Consider the following 16,395-nt stretch of genomic DNA (forward strand, 5'->3'; position numbering starts at 1 on the left):
GGGCGATCTGATGTACTGAGGTTAGGTGACTTGGCAGCTTGACATCTGTGAACTGATCGCCAACCCCATCCCGTGGGCTAAGCTCCAGGGACACTAGAGTCCTTCGCACGCTGCACCAACCAACATGCAGCGACGTGGACAGGAGGATTTTGAGCGGAACCTTTATTGGAGCTGCGGGAAGACAAAACGTGTGCACCCGACCATAAGGGAAATCACCAGCGAGCTGCTGTGGGACCCAGCCCGCAGGAGAAAGGTGGGTGGACCTGGCTGATAAGACCCGTGGGTGTGTTGGAATTGGACTGAATTTTTCTGTGTCCCCACGATTGGGAAGGCCGGTAGGACCCTGGCTGGGTTTTCTTGGCACCGCCTGGGAGAGCAGTCAGGTCGAGCTGCCCTGGTGGGAATTTGGCCGGGCTCTCTTGGGCCACTCCGACTGCCCAGGAAAGAGCGGGAGTGGTAATTTGTCTGCACTCTTGTGGTGGACACTGCAGAGCAGCCAGAGGCCAGCGAGTTGGTGGGAACTTGACTTTGAACCCAGGACCCTGCTTGGGCAGGAGCCTGCACGAGGGCACCTGCGTGCCAGTGGGCAGAGACCCTGAGTGAGAACCGGTGGGAGACGGACAGCTGAGGTCTGAGTGAGGTCCCCAAGTGGTTGACCCGCCCTTGGGATCGCCCAGCTCCCGGGCCTGCCCCACCCCGTTTGGCTTCACACCTGTGCATACACCTGCCTTTAATCCAGAACACCTTGACCTGTCTTCTCACAGGCTCTGCACTGCCGTTTCCCTGGAGTCAGAAGTTCAGAGAAACACTCAAGTGGATTAGCTGCCCAACTGATCTCTAGAGCGTTGTCTTCAGATCAAGAACAAACCAATGTCTGGAAGCAAGCAAGCTGTCCCACCCAATACACAAGAGCAGAGCAAGATGTCTCCCCCAGACGATGACACAGTATCAATGACTTTCCTGAAACCAGAGAGGCTGATGGAACTTTCCAACACAGAATTTAAAAGAACAATGATTGGATATTTGCAATGGATGAACAACAAACTTGAAAAATTACAGGATACTACAAGCAAAAACCAGGAGGAGCTCAAAAAGTCAATCCAGAATGTAGATGAAACAAACGAAGTGTTTGCAAAACTGGAAAAACGAGACACCATGATAAAAAACATGAGGGCCAATGTTTCAGAAGCTGTCACCATGATAGAGGAACACATGAGCAGACTGGACATGGAACACAGAACCAGTGAAATAGAAGATACAGCAAAAAGCAGCCGCAAAATGAAAGGAAAAAGAAGAAAACCTAAGAATAATGCGGGACACCATCAAGAGAAATAACATGTGCATCATGGAATCTCAGAACAGGAAGAAGCAAGTGAAGGCACCGAAAATGTGGTGGAAGAATTACTAGAGGGAAACTCACCAGGCATAATGAAGAATGAGAGAACGGGACTGACATCAGGGTTGAGGGAAGACAGAAAAGGAGGGGAGGAATGATGTATATTGCATTGAAACACATGAGGGAGGGAACTGTTTGAATAGGGATTCTGGTCATTAGGGAAGTCCAGAGTGAGGAAGGGTTTGCATAACAATGAAAGCTTTTCTTAAGTGGAGGGGAGGCATGGGTAGGGAGAAAAGTGCAACAATTCTTAAGTCTGTAAACTTTGATTAAAATAAAAATACAGAATACTCTTATCAACATGTACCTATATTAAGATATAGTTTTTGCTAATACAGCAAAAGCTATTTCAGCACCCCAAGTTTATTGTAGACTGCCTTCTGATTTATTTCTGAAATTGAAAATTTTCCCTTTTATTTACTATTTAAAATAACTCTAGGTATCTATTTTTTCAGAACTGACTAACCATACACTTAGAAAAAAATCAGTTACTAACTTGAAAATGTTAATGTTTCTTTTGTCTTAGCCTTACATCTTTCAGTTAAAAAATATCTTTTTCAAAAGTAATCTAAATGTTCTTTTCCCACCCTCATCTCCTTCACTGAGGAGGTTTAACGGGCTTGTCACAGTGGATTAAGCATTGAGCCTCCAAAAAGTTAACAATTCAGACCCACCAGTTGCACTGCAAGGAAAAAAGGAAAGAGGTTGCTCTCAGATTTATAGTCTGGGAAACTCCATCATGGTACAGTAAAGCGTTGTTTATAGAATTTCATGAGTCAGAATTCACTCAATAGTAGAGAATAGATGCACTCCATTTCTGGAATTCCCCTACAATTTTCCTTGGTTTTACAGCTTTTCATGTGATGAAGTTCTCTGTTGGGTTTTGACAAAGGCATGGAGTCATTCATTTATCACTCCTCAGTACCTAACAGAATAGTGCCAGGACCATGAGAACGTCCCCGTAGAACCTCAGTTGAACTAACCAATTCTCCCTCTACCAATTGCTTTGATGGTGTAGAAAACCATTCTGGCCAATTGCAGTTTCCTGTTGCTCTTTGCACCTTCCAGGTGGATCCAGATGTCTGGCCAATCTGTTAAAAGTAATTCGAAGGAAACTGGAAATGGAAAAGAAAAAATTCAACTGTTGACCTTTCTTTTAGTGAAAATAAAAAGGTTCCACTTACTAGGCATTCACAAAGAGAAAAAGTATTTGCAGGTTAGTATTAGGAAAAAGAATATGTGACTTGCCTAGAAGATTTTTATATCAGCCTCATCAAATTAATCCCTTAATGGGTAAATTCCAGGGTAATTCCGTCTGTGGTTTTTGGTTCCTTTCTCCTGGTCTAAACAAAATATATCCTCTTTCTGTTAATATATCCTTTCTGTTCCTCAGTTCCTCAAGCTTTTATTTTTTTTTATTTGTTTTTAACATACCACCTTAACAATTTACTGTTCATACCACTTAGGTGAAAGTACTTGATTGGCATAAACAGTTTTCACTTGGTGGCCTAATAGTAAGAATCTGCTGCAATTCCACAGGGAGGTGGTTCGAATCCACCAGCTGCTTTGAGGAAGAAGGATGGGCAGTCTCCTCCCGTGAAATTTACTGTCTCTGAAAACCGGCTGGAAGGTAAACTATGGATTTGTTCCAACTTGCATACAATGGCTAGTCTCATGGAAGGAAGAATTACAGAAGAAAGGTTTAGAGTTTTGCTTCTGTAAAGATTACAAACAAGAACAACAGCAAACACTGGACATTGTATACTGTAATACGCGGGTTGCCAAGGGTTGGGATCAATTTCATGGCAACAGGCTTGGTATTGAATCATTTATATATTTAACTGCCTTTTCTGCAGTATCCAAATCAAACGAAAAAATCCCAAAGAAAATGAAAACAAAACTTACCTACCTGAAATGGCTCTGTCTTACTTAAATGGACTACCTGTGGCTACTATAAAAGTATTTGATTAATCCTTGCTACTCAGTAGGGGGAGAAAGATAATAGACTTTAAACATATATAAAGCAAAAGAAAATAAAACCGAGTACTATAAAAACCGGAGCTATTACAAAGTAGTCTGGAATGGGGAATGAATGCATAGTAATATGCACTCTTTCAGTAATTCAAAATGTGCTTTGGCATTAGATTAGGATACCTGGAAAACAAATCCCATTTTGAGCTGGTAGGAAGTTTGCCTTATGGATTCCAACAAACAGGCTGCTCTGTGTTTAGGTGTAAAGCATGTCTTTCATTGGGGTTCGTGTCTGAGAAGAAGTTAAATTTGTTTGCATGGATCTTTTATCTCTTCTGTTAACTTACACTCATTTTAAAATAATTTAGAGCTTGTTGAGTATGGTGTGTGAGGATAGAGTTTTCTTGCCCTAGTGTCCTGCTGAGTGGCAGAAAACATATTTATCCTGTTGTTGTTGATGTTGTGTACCATTGACTTGGAAAAACTCATGACTGACCCTCCAGTGGGCTTTCAGGGGCAGTTAACCCGAGGAAGGAGCCTGCTCTTCCTGCTCTCACAGAGCAGCTGGTGGATTTGAACTGTGTGCCTTTAGGATTACAGTGCAGTTTCTTACCTCTAGGACACCAGAGCCTCCTTGGACAGGCAGCAGTCCTCAGTGAAAGTTGATAGATGTGAAATGACCTCCTGAAGGTCTCCTTTTGCAAGGGAGGTGCATGTCTTAAATGAGTTTTTTTCTGGTGTCCTAAGGAATCTCTTATTTATAGAAGGTGCTTTGAAAATAAAAAAATTTAGTTCGGGTTAGGAGCTTGCTTTTTTGTTTTGATCTTTGATTTCTGTGTCAAGTTATCATGCACCTCACAATTCCAGTATACATGATTATGATGCATGAGCACCAAATATAGCTGAGAAAAAAGATAGCGATGCGCCATTGGTAGGGATGTTAAGCACGAGACGGAGTGAACAACATGACACTTAATGTCTCCATTTCTAGGACATAGGATGCTGGTGAACAGCAGCATATTCGTGATGGCAATGGACCAAGTTCCAAATAGCAATGATGGTTGAACAATCATTTTTAGAGTAACATAAAATTCCTCCAAATTGTAGCAAATCCTATGCCATAACACTTTTCTTTTCCTTCAGCATGATGTTGGCAGCATAGATGCTTACTGTCGCGAGTTTCCATGGTGACTTGGCACTCAGTTTGTTTCTGCTTTGTTTTTCAACTTACATTTTTTCTTTTAGCGTTTTCAGTCACCCAGTGAACACATTCATGAATGTTGCTCAAGCATTTAATCCCGGGCTTGGAGGGGCTGTCTCTTTTCTTGCCATTCTATATCTGTTTGAGAATTTGAAATGCATCAACAACTTTGTTTATTATGTGGCCATCAAGTGAAGGAATAGAATTTCTTAACCGTTAAAGAAATTCTGGCTTCGCTTCAGTTTGTGGTGTTTGCAATCCCCAAATCTAAAAGCTGGTATGATTTAGTAAATCATATACTATAATTGGATCATAAATATTTGAAAGGACTTAATCCAGGTATTACACTGATTTGACTAGTTCCAAAAGTAACGGTTCTTATGTGCTGTTCAGTTGGAACCAACTCACAGTTGACCCTTCAGAAGGTTTTTAGACGTTTTAATCACGTGGGAGGAGAGTGTTCAGGTTTCTCCTGCAGAGCTGGTGAACCCAGGCTGCACTTGTTAGGTTTGGCAACACAACTTCTTACTAACTCGTAACTGACTCCCATGGATTGGCTGGCCTCTCCCTCATCTCCATTTGTTTGTTTATTTTCCCTGCAGGCTTTTGGATTAGAGAAGATTCTTTATTCTCCCATTCACAAGATTGTTTAAATCCAAAGTTCTCCTGGTCACAGTTGAACTCAGATTTGCCTGTAGCTGGGATATTTGCTTCACAACTGATATTCCATATGCATCTGCTAGGTGTAAGAGTTTTCAACACTATCCTAATATCACCTTCTCCTCACCTTCAGTTGTAGTTCTAGCTAACGTACATGTTTTTGACTTGTAAGGGCACAATAGTTTATTTATTTATTTTTTTTAAATCACAGAGAAGCGCCCGTATAGATTTACCAGAGGGTAGAAAGACCAAGTACTTAAACAGCATGCAAAAAACCATTTTATGTTGTTTCGTTTTCCTGCTGTAGAGTCTAGAACACGATTGTTGCTTTCCTGTGGCCAATGGTAGGTCTTATCATTGGGGCAAAGACATCGATCCTTCATTTTTATTTCTCTTTCAAAGGAGAAACCAGCTAACAGGTTATTACTGCAATAACCCACTTCTCCATTTCCCAGACAAGCTCAATATAAGACATACACTTATTTGCTGGTAGACATTGTATATTATTGTCATAATTATTGGTACTAGAACAGAAAAACATAGTAAATATAATATAGCCCAATCTTGTATTTTAATGAATACTACTATCTAACTGTGACTATATTACATCATATGGGCTTTCAACTTGCTATTAAATTCCCTGATGAAAATGCCTTTTATCAAGAAAATTGGGGCAAAATCAACAAAGAGGGGCGGAGGCATCACAAGGAGAGGACACGTGTGCTCACTGACGTATTCATGCGTTGTCTAAAAATCCTGGATTTGTTTGCACAATCATGTGACATCCAAAATAACTGTCAGTATGCATGTTTAACTCTCTATCAAACACTGTGGTCCAAGTGACAACATTTTTCATTTTGAAAGTTCCACTTTTCTACACCTGTACAAACACCTTATCTGCACAGTGAGATTCAGTGATATAATGCACTAATCTTGATATTTTGTTTATTGGATTTAATGTTATCATATGAATATTGACGCTCAACAGATAATGAAACCATCTAGACATACATGTGCAAACAGACAAAAAGCAGGCATTTGGGTCCACTCTAGGCAAATTTCTTGTCTTTTCAGCAGTTCCAAAATGCCTATTAAGCTAAATGCTGTTAGAAAATGAATAATGTTTATACTAGAACTCCATGTGGAATTTTTGCCTGTGAGAATATTCTCAGGGACACGACCATGAAGAAATTTCACGTGTGAACTTGAGAAATTAGAGATCCCGGCTACTGCTCCTCTCATCACACTTTGTGACGCACGCAGAAAATGTAGGACAGAACAAGAGAAGAAATTCTTCTCAATTTCTACATTCCAGGGGTAACGCTTGCTAACATTTTGATACGCAGTTTTCTCTTTGAGAACACGGTGTCATATATACATCATCTTTGACATTATGTTTCAGAATCTATAATTACTATGTCATTATCTTTCATGCTATATTTTACTGTCTTTTGCAAAGTCTGTTGTTAGAGATTCATTCAAACTCTTAATTCCTACAGTTTTCCTCTGCCTGGAATTTTCAACCATTTTCATTGGTTTGTGTTTATATACCTCCCTGGGTATAAGTGTATGCAAAAACTATTTCACAAATTTTAATTATTGGGTCAAAGAAGAGTAGAATTTACAATTAAGGAGGGCATAGGGGGAATTTTATTCTGCTCATAAAAATCAAATAGACACTTCTGGTATTGTCTGCTTTCAGTTAGAATCCATCTGATATCAGCAGTTATAGTACTAGGGCCATGTCCTCTTCTAAATCCCATTTAAACTTGTCATAGATTCCTGTCAATGTAATGTTCTGGCTGTTTGTGGATGATTTTCAGCAATATTTTGCTTGTAAATGATATTAATGATATTGTTCTATAATTGTTGGGTCACCTTTTTGGGAGTGGGAACAAATATAGATGTCTTTTAATTAGTTAACCAGGAGGCTGCTCTTCAAATTTCATGGCAAAGACTAGTGAGCATGTCCAGGGCTTTATCTGGAAGTAGAAATGTGTGAATTGGTATTCCATTGGTTCCTGGGGCCTTATTTTTGGCCAAAGCCTTCAGTGTAGATTCAATTTCTTTCTTCATTACCATGGGCTCTTGTTCATATGCTACTTTCTGAATTTTTCAGTTTCTGCTGAGAAGAAAGCTAACCTCAGAACACTTAATTGTATTCATGGGAAATGTATACCTAGCCAAAACCAAACAAACAAACAAAACAAAAAACACCAAAACCAAAAAAACCCAAAAATCTGTTGTCTAAATGAAGCAAAGGAATATGTTGTTGTTATGTGCCATCAAGTCATTTGCAACTCATAGTGACCTTATGCATGACACCTGAGCCCTGTTCTATTCTAAGCAACTTTATTATCTTTGACACATCTACCTCCATTACTCCAGTCACTGAATCAATCCATCTCATCCAGGGTCTTCCTCTCTTGCATTGTCCCTCTACCCTCCCAAGCATGATGTCCCTCTCCAAGTGTTCTTCCTTGCCACATGCTCACAATATTTCAGACAGAGCTTCAGAATCTTTACCTCCAAGGAGCTGCCGGTTTTCACGCCTTCCAGGATGGACCTGTGTGTTCTTTTAGAAGTTCATGGCATATTAAATAATTTTCTCCAGCCTCACAGCTCAAAGGCATTTTCCTCCTATCATCCCTCGTCATTATCCAGCATTCTGATGCATAGCAAGTAATTAAAAAGACCATGGCCTGGATCAGAACTTCGTCTTCACATTAGCATCATTGCTCTTCAGTGCTCTGACAGGTTCCTGACAGCAGACTTTTCCCCATGCAATTCATTTTTTGATTTCCTGGCTGCTGGTACCAAAAGTGTTGATTGTGGAGCCAAGCAAACTAAAGCTGTTAACAATCTCAATATCTTCCCCATCTATCATGATGTTACCAATCAGCCCAGTGGGGAAAATCTTTCCTCTCTTCATGTTGAGCTTCCATCCATATTTTAGGCTGCATTTCTTGATCTTCTACAGCGATTACTTCAGGTCGTCCTCTGTTTCAGCAACCAAGGTTGTGTCATCTCCATAATGCAGGTTGTTGATGAGTCTCCAATCCGATACCTCATTTCCTCCTCATAGAGTCCAGCCTCCCGGATGATCTGTTCTGCATATATATTGAAAAGGTATGGAGATAGGACACATCTCTGGCTTATACACTTCTCAATTTTCAACTATGCAGTGTTTCCTTAGTCTGTTCTGATAACTGCCTCTTGGCCCAAGAATAGGTTTTGTATAAGCACAATTAAGTGTTCTAGGATTCCCATTCTTTTCAGAGTTCACCACACTTTGTTGTGGTCCATATAGTCAAATGCTTTTGCATAGTCAATGAAACACAGATAGACATTCTTCTGGTACTCCCTACTTACAGCCAAGACCCACCTAGTACCATGACCTCTTCTAAACCCAGCCTGCACATCTGGCAGTTCTTTATTGATTCCAGTTGTTTTTTAAAAACTAATGTTCAGCAGAAGCTTGCTTGCTTGCATGGTTTAAAATCAGGAAGAGTGTGTGTCAGGGATGTAGCTTTTCTCAACACCTGTTTAATCTGTATGCTAAGGAAATAATTTGTAAAGCTGGACTCTGAAAAGGAAAGTCCATTTACAGTCTGTGCTAAAGATACTCTTTACAATCTGTGAGCATGAAAAAGCTGATAATTTGATACGCAAATGTTTTAAATAAGACAGAAAAAAATTTAAGCATCAAGTATTTGAATTGATATTTATTATTGCAAAACATGGTATATTATAGATTCATTTCAACACATATAAGTTTTGTTAATCTTTTTAAGAAGAAAATTCTTAGACTTTTTCTCTTAATCTTGGAAGTAATTGTCAAATTCAGCAAAATATTAATAATATAAGAAATATCACTGTGGCCTAAAATAATGAAGGACAAATGGTGCAACTAGCTTCATGGTCTTACATGGAGACCTGTTCTTCATTTAACAAAGAAGGAAGGGAAGGATCATGGTCATTCTGTATTTATCTATAGTCAGAACTGTCTACAATCAATATCTATGTAGAAAATAACAGCAATAACACTTAACATTGCCATATGGAGTACCTGATCACAATTTTTTATTGGTACCATCTCAGCCAGGAACCATAACCATTCTTTTCAAAAACAATGAAAATGTGCATATTTGTAGACCTAGTACTTTTTTAATTTAAGCACACTTGTCAGTCATTGTTGTAGTTAGGTGCTGCCGAATTGAGTATGACCTATAGTGACTTTATGAACAATAGATGTGAACCCTGTCCTATCCTGTGCCGTCCTCACACATTAGAGCCTATTGTGGCAGTCACCTCCTCCATTCACCTGGGCGAGGATTTTCCTCTCCTTCACAGATCTTCTACCATTCTGAGCATCAAGTCCCTCTCCAAAGAAAAGCCCCTCCTAGCAACACACCTGAAATTTGGGGGGCAAAGCCTCACCATCTTTGCCTTCAAAGAACACTCTGGCGGCACTCTCTGCAAGACATATTTTTTTTTTCTTCCACTTTTGGCAGTCTATGATAATTGAGCACTCTTCTCAAACACCACAGCTCAAAGACATCAGTAATTCTTCTGTCATCTTTATTCCTTGATCAACTTTCAGATGCATAACAAGTTATTGGAAAGACCATGGCTTGGATCAAATGCGTCTTGGTCCTCAAACTGATATCATTATTCCTCAATAATTTGGAGACGTCCCTGACTCCAGACTTTTCCAGTGCATTACGTCTAATGACTGCTGACACCAAAGTTGTTAATTGTAGATCTACATAAGATGAAGTTGTTGACAGTTTCAATCTTTTCTCCTTCTATCATGATTTTGCCTGTTGGTCCAGTGGTAAGAATCTTTGTTTTCTTGACATTGAGATGCAATGTTAGTGAGTGATAAATAAATGAAAATCTGTTATAACGTGAAAGAGTTGATACTTTGATACAAAAATGTCTTTAAAAAAATAAAAATGCTAAGGACAAAAGAATCAGAATCAAACCAATACAAACTGCCCATGGATTTAGCCTCTGACTCTGGGTCGGAATGAGTCTTGCTGACAATTTACAAGCAGGCTATGGTTACTCACAGTTACAAGGAATATTGTAGGAGATGTGAACTAGTAGAAATACTGCCCATAAACATATGCTGAGGTATGCTTTGTTAATTAGCATAATGTTTATGTTATGAGCCCAAGGGCAAGCTTTGGGAAGAAGGTGTTTGCTTGGCTCCTGGGAGGCAATCAAGTTGAAGCAGAATACATGGCCTTCTCCATTCATTGTGTAGGTCAAAGGACAAACCACGTGCAACCGATGGCCTCATTATTTTATTTTGGTAACTAAGAAGAGGTGTTAACCAGCTCTATGGGGAGAAAGTGTTATTCTCACTTTCTTTGTGACCTTGCTCTACTGACTGGAGCCTTGCTTTATTTATCATTTTTGTTTGCTTCTTTTTATTAACTTTGCCTTGAAATGTAATACCTCTGAGTTCACAACTAATTTTTTTAACTAAATCTGAACTAAGTTTTGTTGGTCTAAACTTAAGGAATAAACACAATACAGAGAGGAATGAGTTGAATTTGCAGTAAACTCTAATGACAAAAGGTTTGACAACATTGTGGAGCACTAATTATTTACATACATCAATGGCCTTCCTATTTTGCACTTGATAATATTATTACCTTTAAAATTTCCCTATAATCTGAGGAAATACTTAGGGATTTATTCCTCTTTTCAATTTTTTTTTAGATCTGTAGACTAATGGTTGTTAACTTTTTCAGTAGTTTTATTTCTCTCTCCAAGTTCCTCTGATACAAGGATAAGGAATTCAAAGACACTGTACTCTGGTTTCAATGGAAGCATGGCGATTTAAGCTTCTTTATGAGTTACAAGGGATCTCTGGTGGGTGAGTGGTAAGGAGTTGCACTGCCAACCCAGAGGCACATGGTTTGGATCTCCCAGGGACTATGCAGGAGGCAGATGGGCTGTCTCCTTCTGTGTGCTTTTCTGCCGTTGCAAACACACTGGGAGGTCAGTGAAGAGCTGGTTCTTTGTGTACTGGTCCAACAGTACACAGAAACAGCAACAATGAGGCACAAGGCTTCCAATTCTGCGTGTTGTTCCTAAAGTCTACCAGTTGTTCCTCAGATCCACTTTAGGGTCAGCAGTGCTCCTCCCAAAGGGCTGGACCACTCTTCCCAAGAGTACAGTTCAAGTCTTCCAGGTTTTCAGCAAGGTTATGCCATCTCTATATTACATGTTACTATTGAGTCTCCGTCATCTTTCTTCATAGAGTCCAACTTCTTGCAATGTTTGACATCCAGATTAAGTATGTCTGGTAATAACATATACCCTTAACAAAAATAACCATTCTTGATTTTAAACTATGCTCTATTACCTTGTTCCATCCAGACAAATGCTGCTTAGGCTCTGTATAAGTTTTCCATGAGTATCAATGAAGAGTTGTGGAATTCCCATTTTCCCCCAAAGTTACCCATATCCTGTGATGATCCCCACAGTCATACAGTCTGTCTTAGTCTGGGAGGATCTTTTGGAACCTGTTTCCCCTGGGTAACCTTGCTTGTATTTGAATGGTTGCATCACAGCATCAGACAAGCCACTATATTATGAAAAAGTGACAGTTAAGTAGTGAGTTCTACAAAGACTTAAGGCTAAGACAGCTGAACTCTTTGTAAAATCTAACTTTGTTGATTACAGAGAAATGTCAAACAAAAATTCCAAGGAAATTTTTCTGCATAAATCTATGCATTCATGCTGAAGAGCAAGGTGTGATAAATGAGCAAAGATGGGAAAGCCATTTCTCACTAGTGTAACACACACCAGGTGGCTTAACCCCGAGGCAGAACCGTAGGCCTTCTAATCAGTTAAGTGTTTTTGCAAAAGGTGGTTCACTCTGACTTCTCTTAAATTGATTCATCTTAAGAACGAAGATGGTGAAACATATTGATTTAAACTAATGGAGGAAAATATAAAAACATATACATGTAATTTAGTAGTTTATAAATACAAAGCAATGGAGATCTAACAAAATGATGTTCAGTAGTTAATTAGAAAATGTTTCCTGTTTCACTATTCTGGAGATTTGGATAATTAACAACTTCTGACAGGCACAGCATCTAAACAATGTGATTCAATGGTTGGTAATTGAATTAGGTCTGTGTGTTTGTGACTTCCTTTTGTTTTTTTCCTGCATCAATTTAAGTTCACAAGAATAGGTACATTAAAACTCCCTGCAATCCTATCCCTGTCTGCCTGTGAAAGAACTAATTAAGGCGGGTCGAATGCAATTCAATTAATGCATTCTATCTGATGGCTGCTGCTTTGCTTGTGTCCATGTTTGCTCCTGCTTGTAATGAGAGCAGCTGCTACCTGTAGGCTTCCTGTATGATGATACAGCACAGGCAACACGCAGAACTCAGCGGGTTGTTTTCTGGAAATTGTTGCGAGTTCACCACATTTCACACTGGGGTGTCTGATGGAAAAGGATACAGCTGTCAGCTTCTAGCAAATGTGTCCAACATATAGGCTGCCTTCCCTGGGGCACCAGAGATGGAGGCCAAGTGCATGAGCTAGTCTTTGAGATTGAAGAACCAGGGTTGTTTGTGACAGGATAGGGGGTCTCCTGCTCTGTTTAGATGACAGAGAGGGGTGTCAATTCCACAGCTCTTACACTCACTAAGCCTCGTCAATCACTGTAGATTTTTCTTTCCACTTGAAATACTGTGCTGGCAGCAGTAGAGACATAGAAACCAGTAAAGACTTGGTCTTTTTATTTTTTTTTATAACAAAGCTTTGGATAGGTACTTTAAATTGTGTCCCAGCATAACTCATTGAGGGCACTTGCATTTCAGGTTCCATTATCTATTTCTAGCTCTTGGTGGCAGCCACAGGCTATGCTCCTTAGGTCGGCCATGGTGACTTCATCGGGAAGAGGAATCCTTTGAACTGCGGTTGCCCTTAGAGGAAGCCCAGTTGTATCCTGCATTCTCACAATAGATACAAAATTAAAGTTACTGTCGTGACTTCTATTGGAGTCAATTAGTATTAGTGTTCAGCTGTACAGGTCCATGAGTTAAAATGATTCCTTTAAAAATTTATGAGAGATTTTTGGAACACTGAGAAAATGCACACAAAACTTTCTATCTCTGCCACATGTGTTATTCCTTAAAAAAAGTATAAGAAGATTTTTGGGGGAGAGAGATACTGTATCATCAGTGCCAGAGCGAATGGGAGGAATAGTGTTTTCTAAATTTTTAAAGGAAAGTTGGCATCTTTTAACAGATGAGAAGTTTCCCTGGTGTGTAATATACGGAATATAAGGGTGCTAACCTAAAGGTTTGTCTGTGGCTTGACTATATCAGTTACTCCATGACATAACAAGAAGTGACTTTTTTCCCATAAAAATATCCAGTCTGAGAAACTTGATGGAGAGAAATTATGAATTGCAGGACCTCTGTTTGTCTTTGGGTGGAGGAAGTATTGTTTATATACATTCAGTTGGAGGATGAGTTCATAGGCAGGAAAATATTAAATAGCCAAGAACCTGGACTATTGGAACAGCAAAATCATACAGACGTGAGGAGAAAGGTCTGGTGATTGTGGTGATGTTGATTGTTGTCGAGTGGAGCACGACTTATCGTGACTCTGAATAAAAGACCTAAAGCCTTTTCATAACTGTCATCATTTCACCAAGTTCATAGAGTTTCCAGAGGCATGTGGTTTAGGAAGGTGGATGCCACTCCTGCTTCCAAACTTGTTTTACATCTTGGAGCTCCAGCAAACACTGTCTACATTGGGAAGCCATTCTGGTCTTTGATACCCCAATGGCACAAGGTTCAGCATCACAGCAACCCAGGTTATTTCATACAGCACACTGACAAAGAGCCATGTGCAAAGTAGAAGAGTGTTCCTCCAGATAATACAGCACTTCTTTAATTTAGCAGTGATTAAGTGTCATCTAGTCGAATACAACTGAGAGTTAAGTTTTGCCCAAAAGATCTAAACTATGACTAACATCATTTTCTGTACAGAACTCTTCTATAACTACCATCATTTCTGTACATTTGAAGAGTTTAGAGAGTCTGTAAAGTTTAGAGAGTTTGTAGAGTTTCCAGTGGCATTTAGTTTTAGGAAGTGGATACCATTCCCACTTCCCAGCATAAATCACTCTGGAAGCTCATCCAAACACTGTACATAATGGATAAACATTATAGTATTTGACAAGACTATGGAAAAATGTGCAGCATCACAGCAACACCAAGTTGTTCAGTTCAGCAAATAGACAAAAGATTGCTGTGTCATTCAAGGAATATTCATTTGAAAATTAATACATTTGATCTACTTTTTTGAGTGGACTTAAACCCTAGGCAAAGCTTAGGGATGCCCATTCTTGGGGAGAAAAGAGCAATAATATACATCAAACACAACCCCAAAGAAGCACAATCCCAAAAACGTCATTTGCCCATCTGGACCAGCACCTTCAAGCAGCAAAAAGCCACACGCCCAAGAGCCTGTGAAAGACCTACTCTGAAACCTGGGTCGTGGACCAGGATCAACTCGATGGACACTCCTTTTTATTGGATTTTTAGTTAATGGAGCATTCTTGCCCAGAAGCTACAGTGCTAAGTTTTGAGGGGAGAAGTACTCCATTGCTATACCTGTTGGAGGGATCTGGAGGTACTTTACAGACACACCTCTGTTGGAGATCACACATTGGACTAGAATTGACACAGAATGAACTCCTGTCCCTACTACCTCTGACATAATAGTAACTCTTACTAATTACTTCTAGTTACACTGTTAATAGTTTTATAGAGAAAAAATTTAGAGGATAGAAAGAGTTAAGCCATGCTAACTTTTATCAAATGGAAATGAACCTTACTAACTATATGGGCATTCTCCTCCCATCTGATTTACCACCTTTGAAAACTCACTGGAGGGTCAGCTATGGGTCAGTTGTGACTTGATGGCATACAAGAAGAACAATAACAATACTCATATGAGGCAAGGTAGAGGTCAGATCACAAAACATCAGCAGAGATTAAGAAATTTACCGAATGGTAGGGAAAAGGTGAGTTTATCAAGAAAATCCTACATACTTTTGCACTTTGAATTCAAGATATGTTGTTATAATACTTCAAGGCAAAAGTAGTCAATTACCCAATCAAAGTTGAAGATAAGGAAGAAAGAAGAAGAATCAATGCCTTTAAATTGTGGCATTGAAGAAGAATATTGACTACACCAGGAACTGCCAGAGGCACAAACAAACCTATCTGGGCAGAAGGGCAGCTAGGAGGCTCCTTGGAAGGAAAGACAGTGACATTTCATACAGATACGTTGGTATCTGAGTCCTTATTGAATGCAAAGTTCTAAAAATGTTAATTAGGTGAAGTTGTTCAAGTTCTCTTAAGCACTTAGATTTTTTTCCAAGGAGCCCTGGTGACAGAGATTGAGTACTTGCTAAGCAAGAAGCAAGCAGTTCATATCCTGTGACCACTTTTCAACTGGGTTGTTTACCTTTATTTTGTTGGGGCGCTCAAGTATCTATAAATTCTAGTTATAAATCCCTTATCAGACATGTCATTGCCAAATATTTCCCCCCCCCTTCAGTCTGTGGCTCCCCTTTTCCCCCTTTTGGAGAAGTTTTTGAATGTACATGGGGAGTTTATTCTTACAAGGCCCCATTCATCTATTTTATCCATGCCTGGTTGTAGGTTTTTCAGGATGCTTGGAAGACTATGTTGTGGATTAGGGCTTTTAGACTTCTTCCAAGCTTTTCTCTAATGAAGTTTATAGTCCTTGGTTTTAGTCCTAGGTTGGTGGGAGTGTAAAATTGTGCAATCACTATGGAATGCAGTATGGCACTTTCCCAAAGACTTAGAAATACAATTTGACCCAACAATTCCATTACTGGAAATATACCCTAAAGACATCAGAACTCCCACCCAAGCAGGTATATGCACACCTATGTTTATTGTGGCTTTTTTTCACAATAGCCAAAGAATTAATGAAATATACAAAATGGATGACCCTGGAGGACATTATGCTGAGTGAACTATCTCAGTCACAAAAGGACAAATACTGCATAGTGCCACTGTTGTAAAATGGAACTGACATCAGGGTGGGGGGGAAACATAAGAAAAAAGACAAATAATGTATACTG

The sequence above is a fragment of the Elephantulus edwardii genome, unplaced genomic scaffold, assembly GCF_000299155.1.
Source record: "Elephantulus edwardii isolate Elephantulus edwardi_28Jun2011 unplaced genomic scaffold, EleEdw1.0 scaffold00118, whole genome shotgun sequence".
Lineage (NCBI taxonomy): Eukaryota > Metazoa > Chordata > Mammalia > Macroscelidea > Macroscelididae > Elephantulus > Elephantulus edwardii.